Source organism: Alnus glutinosa, chromosome 10, assembly GCF_958979055.1.
Source record: "Alnus glutinosa chromosome 10, dhAlnGlut1.1, whole genome shotgun sequence".
Taxonomy (NCBI): Eukaryota; Viridiplantae; Streptophyta; class Magnoliopsida; order Fagales; family Betulaceae; genus Alnus; species Alnus glutinosa.
This window is the reverse complement of record NC_084895.1, coordinates 23,176,969-23,197,328: the sequence shown is the minus strand read 5'-3', so window position 1 is coordinate 23,197,328 and position 20,360 is coordinate 23,176,969. Positions and strand designations below refer to the sequence as shown.

The 20,360-nt window shown below is 33.7% G+C and overlaps 1 non-coding gene across 1 annotated transcript; it reads left to right on the top strand.

Moving 5' to 3' along the window:
- The first annotated feature begins 19,983 nt into the window (after positions 1 to 19,983).
- Positions 19,984 to 20,057, top strand: TRNAV-CAC (transfer RNA valine (anticodon CAC)). Its single transcript has one exon. It is a non-coding gene; the product is annotated as a tRNA-Val (tRNA).
- The last annotated feature ends 303 nt before the right edge of the window (positions 20,058 to 20,360 follow it).

Sequence of the window (20,360 nt, the reverse complement as noted above, 5' to 3'; positions counted from 1 at the left end):
TTAAACACTCACAAATTAATCATTTATCTCCATTTTCTTTATTTCTTCCTCTTCCGACCTCTTTCCATTTAATTAATTACGTACATACATCTTCACTGATGTTATGTCAGCACAAAACTGGATTGGGTCTGAAATGTTCAGCTAGCGTAGCTCAACATGCCTATTTCCTATACTAAGATGTAATTCTTTTGTTTTGAGCTGTGCTAGGCAGCAGGCTACATGGTTGGACCTTTTGGCCCATAACCACCCCTGATGTCGACCTCCTTTGGTATTAATTTCTTTGTAATCAGACAATTTTTCTTTAAGCTGAGTTGGAGTAGTACTTACATATGTCATTAGAATATGTGAAAATTGAAAATACACACGAGAATCATATGCTCTAACGACAAATAACAATTAAAGAAACTGAATTTGAGAAATTTCAACTAACCCATTTTATTTGAGTTTGGAAATATCCCATTCAGCATGATCTTGGCAATGAAGCAGATAATGAGACTTAATTTGTATTATAAGTTCAATAAAAGCAATGTATTGTCGAGGGAAAACTATAGCATAACAAGAAAGAAAGCTAGCTATAGAGTAAGATTATAACTTGAGTTCTCAACCAAGGCCAAGGAAATCTCAAGGTTGAGAGGATATATATATATTACATATTTTTCCCGAGAAAAAGGTGCAAGAATGAAAGAAACTGAGATTTTTACAGTTTTTAAAGTGTTTTTAATCTCATTATGAGAATGAATGATATTTATAGCTTAACTTAAGTCCTTAAAGGTTGAGATTTTTTGAGTCATTATTGGTCTATTTCATTTTGAATTCTCTCTTCTAAATATGAAATTTTATCTTGAGGCATACATAAGGATAATTGGTTAGTAAATAAATTTCTGACCATGTATGTTGATGTGGTCTTTTGTTTACCAAAATATATCAATAATAAAATTAATCACTCGCAATAAAACGAATCCTTGTAATATAAGGCTATAGAGAGGGTGTCGAACCTCAAGGACTGCATAGGTATTGTTATCAAGCTTTTCAAGATTAAATATAACTTAATCAAAAAAAATGTTTGATTTATGTTTTCTAAAATAAATGCATAAAAGTAAAAGACATAAATTTAAAGAGAGTATGGATGAGATAAAGAATAGGAGATTGATTTCACCACTCACCACATAACAATGTTCAATAATAAATTAACAAGAAAAATTCATACTATGCATGATATAGGGCTCGTCTCACTTGAGTAGTCAAGAAATTACCTCTAAAGAATAAGTATAATCTATCTTCGGTTGGCACGGACCGTCCACCTAACCACTCAGATGCGGTACGACCCTTCTTCCCTAGGTATGGATTAGCTACGTCTTTAATATGATACATACAATCAATGGAATAGTATAACTCATCTTCGGTTGGTATGAACTGTCTACCTAAATTACACTAAATTAGGGTGTAGTACAATCCATATTTCCTAGGCATGGACTATCTAACCCTCTTGATCATATGTGAATTAAAACCGTTGTATAACAATCATTCACATAATCACAAAAAATATGAAGGATTGAGTTCAATCAATATAAAAGACTTTCTAAGACAAGATAAGAAATTCATAACGATTGAATATAAACATTAAGATCAATTCTCACAGTTATACAACCATCATGCATATAGAAAATACCAAATTAAAATACAATCAAACCATTGTTACTTAGAAAGGGCTACATCAACACCCTTGTAAGAATTTAGCCGCTCATCGTGGTGTTGGGATGGCCTCCTACCATATTCTTCTCCTCTTCAACTTGTCAAGCCTCCAAAAAGAATTTTTTGTCTAAAGCTAAGCACAAGCACACCTTCTCTTGAAGCTTAGTGGTGTATTTATAGATATTAGGAGAGGCCTAGAAGCTCTTGGAATTCCAAAAAAAAAATCGTCTCTTGAGTTTTCTTGTCCAAGTAGAAGATTGAAACTTCAATCAATGTAGGAAAATGATTCTAAATTCGTCCAAAATTGCAGTTTTTTATTACGGGGCGATTTTGGTATAGTAAATGTCCGAATTGGAAAAAAGATATTTCTGACATATTTGTTTAATTTTTTATTATCTTCCCAACGCCATCAATTTCATAGCAATCCAATATCTGACCCAAAAGTTATGATCAAAATACTGAGACATGTGCAGAATCCAAATTTGAATCCAATTCGATTTGTATTTTTTTTTGGAGAAATTCTGATTTAATCATTCTCTTGATTTAATTAAACTTAACCACATCACAGAAGTCTTCTATTATGATTGGTTAAGCTTACCAATATCTTATAGGTCTTCTCAAAGTGTGCTCTAAGCCCAAAATTAATGGAATTAATTGTATCTTTATTTAAAACCTGAAAACATTAAAGCAACACAAAATCAAACAAATAACAATGATAAGAAATTAATATATGCAAGTTAAGGGGCTTGAATGTGCAACATTCGACGCTTATCACACCCCCAAACTTACATATTGCTAGTCCCTTAGCAATACGAAACAAGAAATAAAACTGAAAAACAACAAGATAAATCCTTTTTTCGTGGGATGTACGATTGCATTTAGTGTATGCAACAAGCCTTTTAAACCTCAAGGACTCTCTAGTGGACGAACGAAGTCTCGTGAGAGTTTGCTATGAATGATACCCACAAACATTATTCCTACCATGTTATCCCCAAGAATGCAGCATCATAAAAACAATGGTTCTCATTCATTGGCAAGCTTAAGAAAATAAACTTCATCTTCACAATTTCAGGGAATTAAAAATTAAGCTACTAACATGGCATTATGAGATACCACAAGATTCAATTAGTGTAAAGTGAACTTAACACATAGTCATGGGGTTTCAAAAACTAATATCATTCATGAATGGTTCAACACTCAAAATTCGCTGGACTCCCCATTAGATAAAATAACTAAGGCATATATATATTTATAATAATAATTATTATTATTATTATTATTATTATTATATATGCAGGTTGTGCAATGCTTAGCTCCCTTAAGCTTTCTAATTGACCCATGTAACGAGTGTTAAGTCAATGACTCCCAAATCAGATAGTTTTAGGGCACTAGGTGTGAAACATCCTAAAGACTTACTAACTCGAGTCAAAAAGGCTACAAAGCTAAACTTAGCCATTTTATCAATCAAAACAAACTTTCACCTTTTGACGCAAATACTCAATACTTAATGAGGCAAGAGATCCGGTTACTCAACGAAAAGCTCAAAGTGATCAATATTATTCTTTTTTTCTTTCTTTCTTTTTCTTTTTTTTTTTTTTGTGCCAAAGTTATTCCTCTAATAAGTTACCCAGTTGCATCCAAGATATTAATAACAGACATAACTAATTTCAAATTTCATACCCTATAGACTACGTGCTAGTGTGCTTGTGAGAATCAAATTGAAACAAGTAATATCTCATGCTGCCAAATAAAATAACAAAACTTCTTAATTCCCTAGTTAAGTAATCATGTGTTCATCATGTTAAGCTTACCAATGAAATACGAATCAGAATTCAAAATCAACAGCATGCTCAAGAATAACATAGCAAAATATTGGACAGTGTTTCGTTCTTCAATACCCCCAAACTTGAATCACACATTGTCCCCAATGTGTGTATAGAACTGAACATAACAATAAGAGGATATGAATACCTGAATAAGCAGATGCGGGATAAATCATACCTCTAAACTTGATTGTAAAAACACGTCTTGAAAAAGAGAGTGATACTCCAACCAAATACTAGTCAAGTGCAACACATTGTTGTAAAAATATAAACTAAGAATGAAACAACAATGGAGAAAATAAACCTAGAAGGAGATTATGTGCCCTAGCCTGATGGAGGACTCGAGCGCACATGGCATATGCTCGAACCTATGAAGCTGACTTATTTAGTCAAAATATGTGGGATCCATTAGGCCAACGGAATCCACATCCTTGATGCGCTCAATGCTCTCTGACCTTTAAATTTAAATTTGAAGTACCAATCTTTTTCTTCTCTTAGACCAAAGAGAATAAATTTTACCTACAGAAAGGTAATTCCAAATGTCCGCATATCGAGGTAGATTCTTCTGAGTATTCTCAAACAGTTTCTCATCCTAAAGAGAATCGTGAACTGAAGTAAAGTTAGGAGAATACACAAGGAAGTTTTCTACCTCAATGGTCTCTTTTTGCTCTTCTAACTGCCCTAACAAACTACTCTCCTGACCTCTTGGTAAGTCATAAGCAATAGAGGCTTGAGGTTCATATGGCGTCTCGAAAATAAGAGTGGATGATGAAGGAGCCTCAGTGCTCACTTCCTCGCCTTTTGCCCAATGTAGAGCTTGTGGGGCCTCAAATTGCTCCTCCTTCCTCTCTTCCATGTGAGTTTCGATCACTTCTCCATTCTTCATTGTGGTGATGGCTTGCTCCTGATAAGAAGTACTCTCATCCACCACGTATGTATCCATACAGAAAATAAAAGTTGGTAAATAATAATTTACTGAATTTGGTACTTGTGTGGACTACATAAGGGAAATCATACCAACAAGACTATTAAAGGTGTCAAAGAGTGTTTTTGAAATTCTTGAGATCATGCATACTGATAGGTGTTGACCTTTTTCATACTCATTACCTAAGTAGTTAGAGATTCTTTATCTCTTTTAGTGATGACCATATAAGGTTTATGTATCTCTATCTTCTAAATAATAAAGCTGAGGTATTGAATGCTTTCAATACCTATAAGGTAGAAGAAAAGAAACAACGTGAAGATCATAAGATCTGATATAGGCAAAGAGTATTATGGTAGGTACACACAAAAGGAAAATGATTAGTAATACTAATTTGCTATTACTCTTATGGAGTAAAGCCTTGAAGACCGTTGTGTATATGTTAAACAGCATTTCATTTAAGGTTGTCTTTAAGACACCTTTTATGAAATAAATGGAAGCAAAGTTTAAATTATTTACACATATGGGGTTGCCCTACTAAAGTGAAGATTTACCATCGTCGCTTAAGGAAATTAGATTCAAGGACAACCGGCGGATCTTTTATAGGCTATCCAGTAAACTCCGAGGGATTTTTGGTTTTATTATCCTTCATATAATCCTAGAGTTGTTGATTGCAGAATTTCTAAAGGATGTTGAACTTAGAGGGAGTGCTTATCCTCAAAGGTTTTACTTAGATGAAGCAAGAGAGTTGACTGAGGCTCCTTCATATGAAGGATGTTTGATTGTACTTATGAAAAATCGAATTGATTATCCTTAGCTACAATTAGTTATAGGATTGTCAACTCATGAAGAACAAGTTCAGTATGAATCTACTCAGATTTTGCAAAATGTAAAGGAATTAGAATTAAGAAGATCCTATAGAATAAAGAGATCAGCAATCCTTAGTGATTAAGTTTTATACCTCAAGAGTCTGATGTTGATGTCGGACCTAAGGATGATCCAAACATGTTTTCACAAGCTATGAGTGGAGACAACTTCACATTATGGTTCCATGCCATGAAAGAATAAATATAATCCATGGTTAAAAATCAAGTCTAGGATCTCGTTGACTTACCAAAGGAAGCAGTAGCCATAGGCTGCAAATGGTCTCATAAAACCAAAAGGGATGCTTTTGGTATTGTTGAACAATATAAAGCTAGACTTGTAACCAAGGATTTAACTCAAAAGGATGGGATTGATTATCATCAAACCTTATTTTCAATATCAAAGAATGATTCATTTAGGATAATCATGGCATTGGTAGCTCATTTGACCTAGAGTTAGGCTTGACAATTTTTGACACGACCCGCGAACCTGGCATGAACACGACACGAAAAAACAAGGTTTGAGTTTAGCATTATCGAGTTCAGGTCATAATCGGGTCAACTCGATTATGACCCGGTTACTTAAAAAAAAAAAAAAAAAAAAAAAAAAAAAAGAGGAATGTGAAATCCTGAATCGGTGAATTACTGAATTAGTGAGACACTGAGACCGTGAGAAGTTGAGATTTGAGAACCCTAGCCGCAGCAGACCTGCACAGCCGTACCACACGCCCTTCAATCTTCAATCTTCATCACTCTTGAACTCTTCAGTGCCCTCTGCTTCTCCTCTCCCTTCAATCTTCATCACTCTTGGCTAATTAATCAGTGGAATCACCACTTCACGGTCTTCACCGAATCCGGAATCACCACAGTTCACTCATTCACCGAATCACCACTTCACCGTTCACCCAGCCTGGAAAGAAGTAATACCCACTTCGATCTCGTCTCTCTACCCTCTACTTCTCCTCTCCCCCTAGTATACCCTGATGCTCACTCAAACAAAAACATGTATATACATATGGGTTTTGATTGATTTTTTGAATTTTTTGATATGGCCCATGTAGGTGTTTTTTTTTTTTTTTTTTTTTTTTTTTTTTTTTTTTTTTTTTTTTTTTTTTTTAGTTTGTTTGTATATAAGTTGCTATAGCAGGAGGAAGGAGGATCATTGTGAAATTCCTATGTGACTAAGATGATGTTTTGGTTTTCTTGATTTGTAAAGGTTTGGGTGGTATATTTACTATATTATAATTTGATTGAAGGTTATGGGATTCTTATGGTTTTTTTTCTTTTTTTTTTTTGTACAATTCATTTAGGAGAGTTGTTGTTACCTGACCAGATTGTTTAGTCTCTTGATTGCAAAAGATGAGTTTTTTTTTTTCTTTAGTATTATGGGTTGCAACGTTGCAGCCTTTCATTAATTTTAATGTGTTTTCTCCTAGTGGATGCAGATTAAGTGTTGTTCCTTCACCATCTCCATGACCTACTTCATCAAATTTACCAGTACCAAGATAGCTTCCATCCTGTATCAAACAAGACTAAACTAAATAACTGAAAACAGAACATGTATTGCACATCCTTATTGCCATCTACAAGCATTTTTTTTTATAAATAAAATAAAAATAAATAAATAAATAAATATATAAGTAAACAAATAGTCAAATACTATGGTGACACTAAGCAAAACCAAGTTGGCCTTTTCTTCTGAATATTTCTAAGATGGTAAAATATATGAATTATTATATTTAGAAAGTGATTGGACATAAATGATACAAAATTTGTCTCATATATATCCATGTCAACTAGACATCTTTTTCTTTTCTTTTAAAAAAATAATCAACTTATTTGAATATATTATTAAATGATTTTTTTTTTCACTTGCAGCATACAACATATACATGCTACTTGTGTATTCAGAACTCATCTATTTTAGGATTCTTAGTTAAATGTTGCGTCTTCATTTATTTATTTATTTATAAATTTTAAGAATAAAACATTATGATTGCTTACATGATGTAGTTTGGCTTTCATTAATTCCGGTACATCTTCTATTGTCTAGATCACTCAGATTCTAACAAAACTTACCATATATTTTGAGCAGCTCATCTATTGCGTGACTTGCGTCCAATCATGAATCAGGATCAAAAGCAGGTAAGATTATTAGCCATTTAAGTTCCAAGTTTTCTTTGTGAGATAGATTTTATGCACTATTTATTTTTGGATTGACGAACTAATTTACTAATAATGATGTGTGTAGATGAGTAACGAAGTACTTGGTGATGATATTGTTAGAGACTTTGAGGATAATGTGGTTGAATTGACTACAATAGAAGAAGATGAATGTGTTTGTGTGGAGAAAGATAAAAAAGGCCACAAGCGTAGGAGGACTTCAGCTGTTTGGGAACATTTTGATGCCATTCGTGGTAAGAAGGGTAAGAAGTTAAAGGCAAAATACAAGTTGTGTGGTACTATATACTTGGCTCCAAGTACATATGGAACTAGAAATTTGAAGTGTCACATAAACATTTGTCCGAGGAGAAACACTCGTGATGTTGGGTAGATGCTCTTATCTAGAAATTAGGGATCTATGTCTGTAAGTAACTCTATATTTTGTCCCCAAAAATTTAGAGAATTGTTGGTTGCTTCGGTCATTAAGCATGACTTGCCTTTTCAATATGTTGAGTATGAGGGCATAAGAGAGATGATAAAATACTTGCATCCTGATGCACCGCTTATCTCTAGGAATACTTTTAAGACTGATTTGAAAAAATTGCATGTAAGGGAGAAACAAAAGGTAAAATTTATGTTGAATGGTTGTCCTGGGAGGATTTGTTTAACATTTGATTTGTGGACTTCTTTGACTACTGATGGATATATGTGTCTCATAGCACATTTATTGACAAGAATTTGGTCTTAACTAAAAAGGTGTTAAACTTTTCATTCATGCCCCCACCACATAATGGTATATCTTTGTATGAAAAGACGTATAATATGTTAGAAGAGTGGGGGATTGAGACCAAAATTTTCACTATAAGATTGGATAATGCTTATTCCAATGATGTTTGTGTTGGTTCATTAAAAAATCAATTGAACATGAAGAAAATCCTTCTTTGTGAAGGCGAGTTCTTTCACATTCTTTGTTATGCACACATTCTTAATTTGATAGTTCAAGATGGTTTGAAAGAGATTGATAGTGCTCTCCAAAAGATTCGTGACAGTGTAAAGTATGTTAGAGGATCACAATTGAGAAAACAAAATTTCTTTCAGGCTGTGAATAAAATGTCATTGGATAGTAAAAAGGGACTAAAACAAGATGTACCAACCAGATGGAATTCTACATATCTTATGCTTGAGACTGCTATTCATTATCGGAGTGCTTTTAGTTATTTAGAAATGATTGATTCAAACTGTAAGCATTGCCCTACTGCACTTGAGTGAGAAAAAGTAACTCATATATGTTGTTTTTTGGCTTCCTTTTACTATGCTACATGTGACTTTTCTGGTACCAAGTATCCCATAGCCAAATTCTACTTTCCTGTGATTTTTGACATTTATGTAACTTTGAAGGAAGAAGTTGAGAGTGAAGATGAGTATAAGAGATTGAGATTAATGACAAAATAAATTCTCTCTAAATTTGAGAAATATTGGTCAGAATTTAGTGTAGTGTTGGCTCTTGCAGCTGTGTTGGATCCTCGTTACAGGCTTCAACTTGTAAATTTCTGTAATTCGAGGCTTTATGGAGTTAATAATTCTAGAGAGTATAGTCATGTTCATAATAAATTGATCTATCTTTTAATGGAGTATGATGGTTCCTTAACTACATCTTCAAGCATCATATCTCTTGATACAAGACATGTTGATCGCCAAGTACCCCAACCACAAGTCAAGCGGACTTCCACAATGATGAAGGTAAAATTATATGTTTATTTTGTGATTTATGTGCTATTGTTAGTAACTTAGTATATATACTCCTAACTACTTAGTAAATTATGTTCATATTATCTTTTTTTAATTGTAGGCATTTTTTAGTTCTGGCGGGGATGATGTTCAAGCAAATAAGAATCAATTAGAACTTTATTTAGATGAACTGTTGGACCACAAAGGGTGCAAACCCAAGTGTAGGTTTTTGCAAGTAATAAATCACGGTAAGTCCGAGGTCGATCCACAAGGAATGATTAGACACGAGAGAATAATTCTTACTATTTTGCAGAAAAGAAAAATAAATAATAAAAAAAAATAGGAATTTTTGCTTTTGGTTTCCACTCGAAAGTGGAGCAGAAGAATATAATTTAAATTAAAAAGTAAACTATAAAACTAAAATAAATAAATTTGATTTTGAAGATAATATTGGAAAAGACTAGGGTTTCAAGGATCCACCTAGTATTTTATTATATATTCATGAGACATAAAAAAAAAAAAATATAAAATAGATTAAACATGGGTTAATTGAGAATTTGATTTCAAAAACATGAAACAATAAATTAAGCATTTCATATATTTTCGAATCATATCAAATCAAACAACGTAAGCATTTGATATAAACAAAAATCATAAGGAATCAAAATAAACTTGTCCCATTAAATTACTCTCAAATAAAAAATCATCCCCAAAATTTAATCATTCATCTATGAAGAACAAACAACATGGTCTCAAGAACACATAATAAAAATACTAGGCTTCACCTCTAACCCTAGCTAGAGGTTTAGCCACTCATGTTTATGAAAATAAATTCCATAATCAAAGTACTAAACATAAATTAAAAACAAAGAAAATAAAATTCCAACTTTGCGTCTCGATGCTCTTCTGTGCTCCTTCGCTCCTCTTCGCTTCTTCCTCCCGGCCCCCTTTTCTAAGACCAAAACATGGTATTTATAGTGCTTCCGAGGTCTTTTGGGTTTTTCTTGGTGGTCAAGCTAGGGAAAGAATCACATCTTGCATTAATTGCACAGCAGCCTGAGGATGGAAATAAATCAGATCTTGAATCCATGTGTCTTGGTAAAGATTATGGAAAGAAATCATGACATGTCAATCTGATTTGTGCTCCACACGTCCATCACCAGGTATATATGGAAAGAATATGAACTTGTGCATGGAAGGCATTTGCTTTGGAAAGAAATCTGATTGATATGGTCCCTTAGTTGTACAAATCCTTTGAAATTTCAATCCAAGTAGGAAAACGACTCCAAAATTCGCACACATTAGCGTTCTTTTATTACGGGGCAATTTGGGCATAGTAAAAGTCCGAAATAGGAAAAACCTATTTCAGACTTATTTGTTTCATTTTTCATTAGCTTTCCAACGCCACCAAATTCAATGCAATCCGATTCTTGAGCCGAAAGTTATGATGAAAATAAAGTTACGCGCTCAATCTGGATTCTTTCCATAAATAAAGGATTTTGCCACTTCATTCAAACCTTGGAATTTGAAGGATTTTCTTCCAAAACCTTTTTGCCAATAACGTGTAGAGCTGCTGCCCATTATGGAGGGAGATATGTGCTTGATTTGGTCTCCACAAGTCTAGAGATAAAATTGATTTGGACCTTCCTTGCATCTTTAAGTCAATTCTACAAAAATAACGACATTATTTCTCAAAGACCTGCAAAACACTAAAATACCAAAACTAACAAAAAATATTAGAATATAACAAAACTAAGGGTTTAACAAATATAAATTAAGGGGCCCAATTATACAATATTTTGCACTCATCATGAACCCAGGATGATAAATGATGCGGAGGAAAATTTTGACATTCTTTCATACTGGAAAGTAAATGAATTTCGTTATCCTATAGTTGCTGCTATGGCTTGTGATATTTTGAGTAATTATATTTCTACTGTTGCTTCATAATCCACTTTTAGTGTTGGTGGACGTGTGATTGATCAATATAGGAGTTTACTCAAACTTGATATTGTTAAGGCACTAGTATGCACTCGAGATTGGTTATATGAAGATAAAGGTAATATTTGTTATTTGTATATTTATTTTTTTTCATTAACTTATATTATTTTTTTATTACACTAATTCCTCTTATCTTTTGATGTAGAATTGACACAAATGAAGTTTGATGAGCTTGAAGAAGATATTTTGATTTTGAATTTCAATTCCAATGATATTCTAAGTTCATTAGGAGCAAATTCTCTTAATATTCTTTGACATTGGCTTATATGTAAATGAGTTCTTTTTATATAGAACTTTTTACTAGACTCTTGGTTGTTGATTATGGGGTTTGTTTTGCCCTTACTAGTTGACTAAAACTGAATTCTGTTTTGCCCTTACTAGTTGTAAAATTTTTAGTTATGTTTAGTTAATTTAAGTTTAATTTGAGAGGAATAGCTTAGCATTTTTCTTTTTGTATTCCTCTCAAATTTTAACAAAATATTGATAGTTAAATATTGTCTGTAAAGTGATGTTGAGTTGATGGTTGCATATTGGAAGATCTCTAACAATCCTACCTTGATTTTAAAAACTCTTCATGTCTATGAAGCAATGTTTTGGTTTAATCCATTGCGTGAGGGGTGGTCTATGAAGCAATGTTAATTTCCCTTCTTTTTTCTTTTAAAGGTTCTGATCTAAACACACACACATATATATATATATATATTGTGTCTATATATTTCTCAGTTCTTATATATATAATTGTTGTTTAATATGCAAATATATAGGATACTCATATCAGCATATATGCCCAAAGATCAGAAAAATTAAGCAGCCAATTAACTGTAAGGCAATTTTCAAGTACCTAGACATTCTCAAAAATTAAGCTCCTTGTGCTAATGAATGTCTTCTATATATGTATCTTTATTCTGACGAAAATCTAGTAGGTTGATTCACTCGATCTAGGTACATAGCCAGGTTATTAATAATTAAATTGATTCAGAAAATTAACAATCGGCATTCAAAGGATTTCAAACTCATACCTTGCACCTCCAGTTTTGTTTATCTCGCCAACAAGATCAAAACCTCAAACAGCATTGATATGCAGCTAAAAGCCTCAAACAACATTCAAAAAATCCTTTCAAAAAAATCGGGTCGTGTCGGGTTAACGGATTACTCGATTACTAATCGTGTTTATCGGGTCATGTTCGGGTTACCTGATTATTAATCGTGTCGTGTTCAGGTCACGGTCCAACCCGATTAATAATCGGGCTGGGTTCATGTCGAACCCGTTTATGTAATCGAGTTAGTCGGGTTGACGTGAACCCGAATTGCCAAGCCTACCTAGAGTTACATCAGATGGATGTGAAAACAGTTTTCCTAAATTTAGATCTTAAAAATGAGGTTTACATGAGACAACCTAAATGTTTTATAAATAACAGTCAGAATGCTTGCAAATTAAAGAATTCTATTTATGGGCTGAAACATATCTCTCGTCGATGGTATACTTTTTACAAGGTTATTGCTTCATTGTTTATTGAAAACCTTGTTAATTAGTATATAGACCTTAAAGTCAATGGGAGTAAAGTAAACTTTCTAGTCCTATATGTAGATATTATTTTGCAAGTGGTGATTTATTCTTGCTACATAAAGTTCCTTTCACAAAACTTTGAAATGAAGAATTTGGGTGAAACCTCTTATGTCTTTGACATAGAGATTCACAGAGACATAAATTAAATAATATTAACATTGTCTCGGAAGGCCTACATTGAAAAGGTTTTAAAAGATTTAGAATGAAGGATTTTGCACCTTCAGTGGCAACTAAAAGGGATAAATTCAATACATATTAAATGTCCCAAAATGTATTGGAACAAAAGCAAATAAAAAGTTTTAGGTAAGCATCTGCATTATGCAACCTAATGCAAGCATAGGCTTGCACTAGACTTAATCATTGGGCTTATAGTAAGAGTACTGGGTCAATAAAGTGCAGCAAATAAAGTCTTGCGGTATACACAAGGAACCAAGAAGTACAACTTAACCTAAAGATACACATTCCATTTAGAGGTGGTTAGTTGTTCAGATTTGAGTTTTGCTGATTGTGTAGATAGTAGAAAATCTACTTTATGGTATATATTTTCTTATTGAATGATATATCATAAAAATGCAATATGCAGACTATAGTTGCTACGTCTGCCAAGAAAGCTAAAATTCTCGCATACTATGAATTTACTACACTGGCATGATGGATGAGACATTTTGTTGAAAGTCTCAATATTGTCGATTTTACAGTTAGACCATAAAGATATTCTACGGTAATTCTATTATAGCTTTCTTTTATAAGAATAAAGAGTAGAAGTAGAAGTAAATCGAGATCAAGTATCTCAATATGAGAGATAACATTAAGAGACATAAATGGTCTATTGAGCATATAAGTACTGAATTAATGATTGCGGATCCCATGACTAAAAGTTTACCGATAAATAAAGTATAAAGTCATGCGCAGTATATGAGACTCATTAATTCATTTTTTGCTTGGTTTGTCTCTATTTGGTCCATAGACATGAAGTTATTATAATAAAGATTTTGCGCATATTTGTTATTTTATCCATAAGGATAAATAAAGTTGGACCCGAATGGCTTATAGAAAGTTCATTCATAAAGCTTTACTATCCATAAGGTACTCATGTAAGGAGTGTTTTACACTATGATACATGGAAATGACGACCTAATTTTATAATGGTTTTACCGCCATGATTCATATGTAACATTTCTTATCTAAGTTGAAGGATTCCATAAGTGATTGGCCAAACTAAAAAACCTAATACCATAAGGTCATGTGTCATAAAGGCCAAGTGGGAGAATGTAAGATATTATCTTCATATATGGCCTATATGCCACATATACGGTATTTATTATATTTAATAAAAAATATATATAATATATGGTATTACAGTTAAGGTAATTTAAATTTAATTAAATTACCGTAATGGAATCATTAAATTGATTTTTAAATCAATTTAATTATTGTTTCCTTGATGGGAGGAACAATACGGTGTTTACCATATTTGAGAGTCTCTGACCTAGCCTATAAATAAACAGCATGTGTACACCATCAGTACAGCAATACAGTAAAGCATAGGTTAGAAGATCACTCAAATAATATTTTTTTGTTCTTCAGATCTTCATGGAAACACTTTAACAAAGATGGCTAGAGGTAAGCCTAGATTCTTGTCTTTCGTTTTCCACTGCGCATGTTAGCTTGGTATAATATGTTTATATGTTCTAACACATATTTGTTTGGTGATTTTTGCAAGGCAATGTTGGTTAGATCTTGCTTTCATAACACATATATCCAACCCTTGTGGTCAAACTCATCTCAAAAAAAAAAAATAATAATAATACATACATACATACATACATACATACATCAATCCAAAATGAGAAATTCCCATAACAATATATTGTAAGAATGATGATGATAGGAAACCTGTTTTGAATGGTTTAAAAGCTAGGACGCATAGTTGGAGTCTATTCGCCTGAAAGCAATAGAAGCAACAGCAAGAACAACAGAAGTTTCAGCAGTAAGATTAGAGCCTAGATGCTGATCATCAATCTTAAAAGGACGGTTGTCATATCTTCTGGTTGGTCTCTGCCAACATTCATGATTAGAATCGCTGTCACCTACTTTGCCATAGAGAACGTATGGCTCGGGATGTGCTTGGATCAGGTAATCCCTACCCCACTTGAGATGTGCTCGGAAATCTATTGCGCTCCATGAAAGCATTGTTACCGTGAATGCCATCGGAAAACCAAACTTTACGTTGTCCCCGGCATCGTAATATCCTCCCACTAGATCAACCTATTATGAAAAGAAATAAAGAGTACGTACCTTAAGGGAAATAGAAAAACATTCATTTACAATAATAATAATAATAATAATTAGTAATGCTACCCCTACAACTCTTAGGGTGCATTTGTCATTGTGATTTCGTAGACAAAAAGTGCAATTTTAAACCAAATCTTAGAAAATGGATTGTTTGGAATTACAATTTAACAACTTATTGACATGTGTTAGCATATGATTGGAAAATGTTAAAAAAATAATTTAGTGACAGATGTGGCTTCAATCAAATTTTTATCTCACAATACTGACGTGGCAATCCTAACCAATCACTTAATTTTTTATTTTTTATTTTAACAAACTTTGATCCAAGGATTGGTCGAGACTACCACATAACATTGTGAGATAATTGTAAGATAAAAATATAGTTTCTAACATTTCTTATTTAAATTTTGTTTTTCTTTTTTAATGAGAAGGGTATAATAGTCTTTTCATGAAATTTCGTTATTTATTTGAAGAAAAAATGGCTAAAAGTTTTAGATTTAAAATCTTTAAAAACCTTGGGTATTGAATTAATTAGCCAAATTAATTGAAAGCTCAAGTCTAACATGCAACATTCTAAAAAACATAGGGGATTTTAAAATATTCTCCCTAATTAAATTATTATTATTATTTTTTTTGGAACAAATGCTCAGTAAAACTTCATTACAAGACTGATCCCAAAAAATGCAAAAGTTTTTCAGGATCTAGGGACTCTCTCTTCCCTAGTAACAATATCAATAATACAAGCAGGAGTTTGATCAAACCAAGAATCATCACAAAAAGAAGCAGCTGCTGTTTTAGCAAGTACATGAGCTGCTTCGTTACAAGTTCTCGGCACATGAACAAAGGAATAGGAACTTAAGTGCAAGGCTTCCTGCTTAATACCTTCTATAAAATGCCCACTGCAAGAAAGATAAGGGGGGGCGGGGGAGAATTCACATCTTTTATAACCTTCAAAGCATCACCTTCAAGTCTCACATTCAAGAATCCAACTTGAGTGCAGAAAATAGTAGCATGAGAAGCTGCCATAAGTTCTGGATTATAGGCATCAGTTAGCACTGAAATAGAAAAACGTTTAGCTCCCTTTTAAATTACCCAAATAATCCCTAGCAATCAATCCCTCCCCAACATAACCAGCACTTTTATTGATGGTTGCATCAAAGCTAACCTTGATGGTTCCCTCCGGAGGAGGCTTCCAACACGACAAAACTAGAACATTCTCTTGCATAGACTTGGACATCTCTTCATCACCTTTAAGACACATTTTAAAATCATCCACCAATCTGACAGCATCTGCATAGATCTTATTTGGGTGATCAGAGACACCTTCAAAAATCATAGCATTTCTCCTCAGCCATATCTTCCTAGCAATAGCAGCAAAGAAAGCCATCTCAAACCTGTCAAAATGATTTAAACATTGCTGAAAAATGTCCAGAAAAAATTGTTCAACAAAAGCACATTTATGAAAAATAGAATGGTCAGCATTCTCCCTAATTAAATTAAATTTAAATCATGATCAAACTCCTTCATCATATTCTCTCAAAATTTCCCACCCAAAAATATATAATAAAAGAAAATAGCAATATCAGAAAAACTTTGTGTGTGTATATATATAAAGACACTTTCCCCCCCAATTTTATCCACGATCTGGAGATATACCCCCCAATGTACTAAAATTGTTAAATGACTCTCCCAAACTTGCCAACATGTGACAAAATTTACCTTCCATCCACTCATCCATCAATTTGGACGGAAATTCAGTCACGTGCGTTTGACGTGACCTTTTAAGCATAAATCATTCCCAAATTGCCCACATATTAAACGCAGCGTTTCACTAGTGTTCATGTGCATATAGTCCACACGCGGAGACCTCAAGCTCTCCGTCTCAGACCTCCCCATGCTCGTCGATTTCCTCAAGAGCAGTGTCTCTCAAATACTAAAGACCCAAAATTCAAACACCCTTCTAAAAGCCATAGATAGGTTTGGAAATTCACACGAATCCCACGCTCTTCCATGATATGGAGGAAATCAACTCCCTTTGAATTTTCTTCATTTTCTGGGACTGGAAATTCGTCAAACGCATGGGATACGGCAGTGTTACTAAAACTATCTAAATTTATTCCGAGCAAAATATGGTTTTACATAAAAGAATTGCAAAGTGGGATTACCTTATGAAACGTTGTAGTGGGTTTCAGAGTGCTTTGGTGTTTGAATGCACTCGAGAAGTGATAGAACAAGGAATATGGGAAGGACCCACGAAGAGAAAGTGGAGTGAGAAGCATTGGAGGAGGATTCTTGGAAGATAAAGAGTCAGCACCTAATCTCCAAAGACCAGCTTCTTATCAGCCATGATGAATTGAATAGCCTTCTAAAGATGGTTCTTCCCACATTCATGGCCTCAGCCTCAGGACCACTGCAAAGACCTTTAAAGATTGTTCACACCTTTCTACCGAACAAACCAATTAAGCAAAGCAAATGTATTCAGTGATGTTTAAGACAAAGAAAAGTGGGAGAGTGTACGCATAAGGACCAACTCCAATGGCTACGTGTACATCACGTGCAACGATGACAGAGCGGAGTTTATCCACGCCACTGCCACCAATTTGTTCATTCACGACATTTTGGATTTTGGCTCCGCCCCATGTGCCTGATTGTGTCAAGGAGTTCTTTGCGCTTGATCGAACCGTGAGCTACGACGGCCATTTCAAGCCCATCTTGATCGTCCAAGTCACAGAGCTCGCCGACTGCACGTTGTTTTGGAACTTCTTCAACACCTTCGTTGAGAAGTCTCGCGGGGTGAAAAGCATCTCGAAGCAACCGGACTTTACCCTGAACTCTAGATTGATTTCGCCGGTGGTGCTGAAATTACCGAAGGGCGATCCCAAGGTCTTTTTCTCCGTCAATGAGCCGTTGAGTGAAAGAATCTTTAGCTTCAGCGGAGAAGCGATTAAAAAGATGAAAGCCAGGACGAACAAAAACAAAACCGTGGAAATCTCATCGTTTCAGTCCCTATCAGCGCTTCTTTGGCGATCGATGACACGCGAGAGGAAATTGCCATCTACCAAAATGACGACGTTCAGAATGGTGATTTTTTACCAGTGTTGGTATTTTCCGGCAAGTTTTTGACTGATTTTGATTTTTTCTAGCGACTTTCGACTGGCATTGGTATCTTTTGGCATGCTTCAGTCAAATTCATTGTTTTCCGGTGAGATTCTAGATGGTTTCGGCGTTTACCAACAAGTTTTGGCCGGATCTAGTTCTATTCTTTTTCAGCGGCCGGGTCTGCATGTTCTTTTTCAGCTGGTACATGTCGATTTTGGCCGGTTCAGACGTATAATATTGAAACGATGCGTTTTTCAGAGGGGCAATTTATGAATGATTTATGCTTAAAAGGTCACGTGCTTTTTCCGTCTAAATTGACGGGTAAGTGGACGGAAGATAAAATTTGCCACACGTTATCAAGTTCAAAATTGTCATTTAACAATTTTTGTACATTGGGAATATATCGTCAAACCGTAGATAAAACAGGGGAACAAATGTCTTTTGTCCATATATATATATATATAAGTGAATTAAGCAATTTTTAAGTAGTGAAGGTGCGTGTAGTGGTGATGATGACGACAAATTAACATAAACATATATTTTGTTAAAAAAGGTGAAAATGATCTTACTTCTCCATGGATCGCTACCATCTTGCATGAAGCCCAGAATCTCCCCGCCATTGCACTCTCTGGTTAGATGGAAGCTTCCCTGATCGTTGAGCCTCAAAATACAACAAGGATTTGGTCAGAGCTTCCCCATATTCTACTGAAGAAACTCCATGAATCAACAAAGAGATGGAGAGCAGGCTTATAACCAAACCAAACACACTCCTACAAGACATGGCATCTGATAATACAATATTAATTATTATGAATAAATTAAATAGGGACACATATATACAACATTATAGTTAATATTTATTTCTATAATTGCTTGAAATTAAACATAATCCCGACTCTGATTTTGTTTTAGATATATAATTGATTGTCACATAGAGTCAATGTTTAGTTCTACGATTTTGGCAGATAATAAGAAACTTCTATATGGGTTTTAGAGGAACATTCCATATTAATTAGTTGGTTTAATGAAAAACATAAATTAAATCTGACGAAATTGTGGGTTTTTGAGGATGGATTTCCTAAACAGCATTTAAGATAAGGATCCTCTTTATTTTATGGTGGAAATTTTATTTTGTATATAATATCACATCATTTAAAAGAAATTTCTTCGAGAATGTTTGGAAGGTATTGAGTCATTGAATGGGTGGTTATGGATAATAGTTAATTGATTGCAGGCTGTTTGTCTAGATAAATAGAACATGTCAAATGACATGTTCTGTTTATTATCAACTTTCAACAATATTACGTCAAATTATAGACAAAAAAGTTCAACTACAATGCATATCTTATCATGAATTGTTAGAGAAAAATAATGTAAAAATAAATCATAATGAGATGCCCGTGGATATTAGGATACTAAGATATTAAAATAATGTTAACATAACTCCTAATTAATAGCTACCTGATTGGTAATTTATTTTGCCAAAAAAAACAAAGAAAATTATATAAAATGACGTTTGAATTGCTTAGGCAGCAACTCCAGTCACCAGCAACCGTGGTTAGGTTGAACAATGATTTGTCAAAGCATGCATTTGGGCCGGGAAACCTTGTCAGTTGTTGCAATTCATATATATGGGGTGATATACATATGAAGATTCAAATGACTTGAAAATACAATTTTATTTTATTTTTTTTTTAAAAAAAAAAAAGGTACTTGAAATTCTATCGATTATTTAGAAATTAAGAATTTCATAAATGGTATTTCAATAATAATAAAATTAAAACTATTGTTAAAAATATAAGTTTTATAAAATGGTCAAACAAGCATGGCGTCTGGGTGGTGTAGTTGGTTATCACGCTAGTCTCACACACTAGAGGTCCCCGGTTCGAACCCGGGCTCAGACATGTTTTCTTCTTACAGAGTCACAAAAGGGCTTCTGTATCTTTTTTTAACAAAATATACACTTTGAAACGTCGTCGTCCGAACCTCAATATGCTAATATCCCACTCAGCACCAGACTTGGGTGCTTAGGACAAAAAAAAAAAAGAAAAAACACCAGACTTGGTGTACAATCTGAGTTCCAAATTAACTATCCATTTCATTATAAAGATTTTAAGTTAGTACATCTAACAGTGTATATAATTTTACATTATTTAATTTTAAAAAAATCGTACTAACATTAACTTCATATAGAACATTAAATGCAT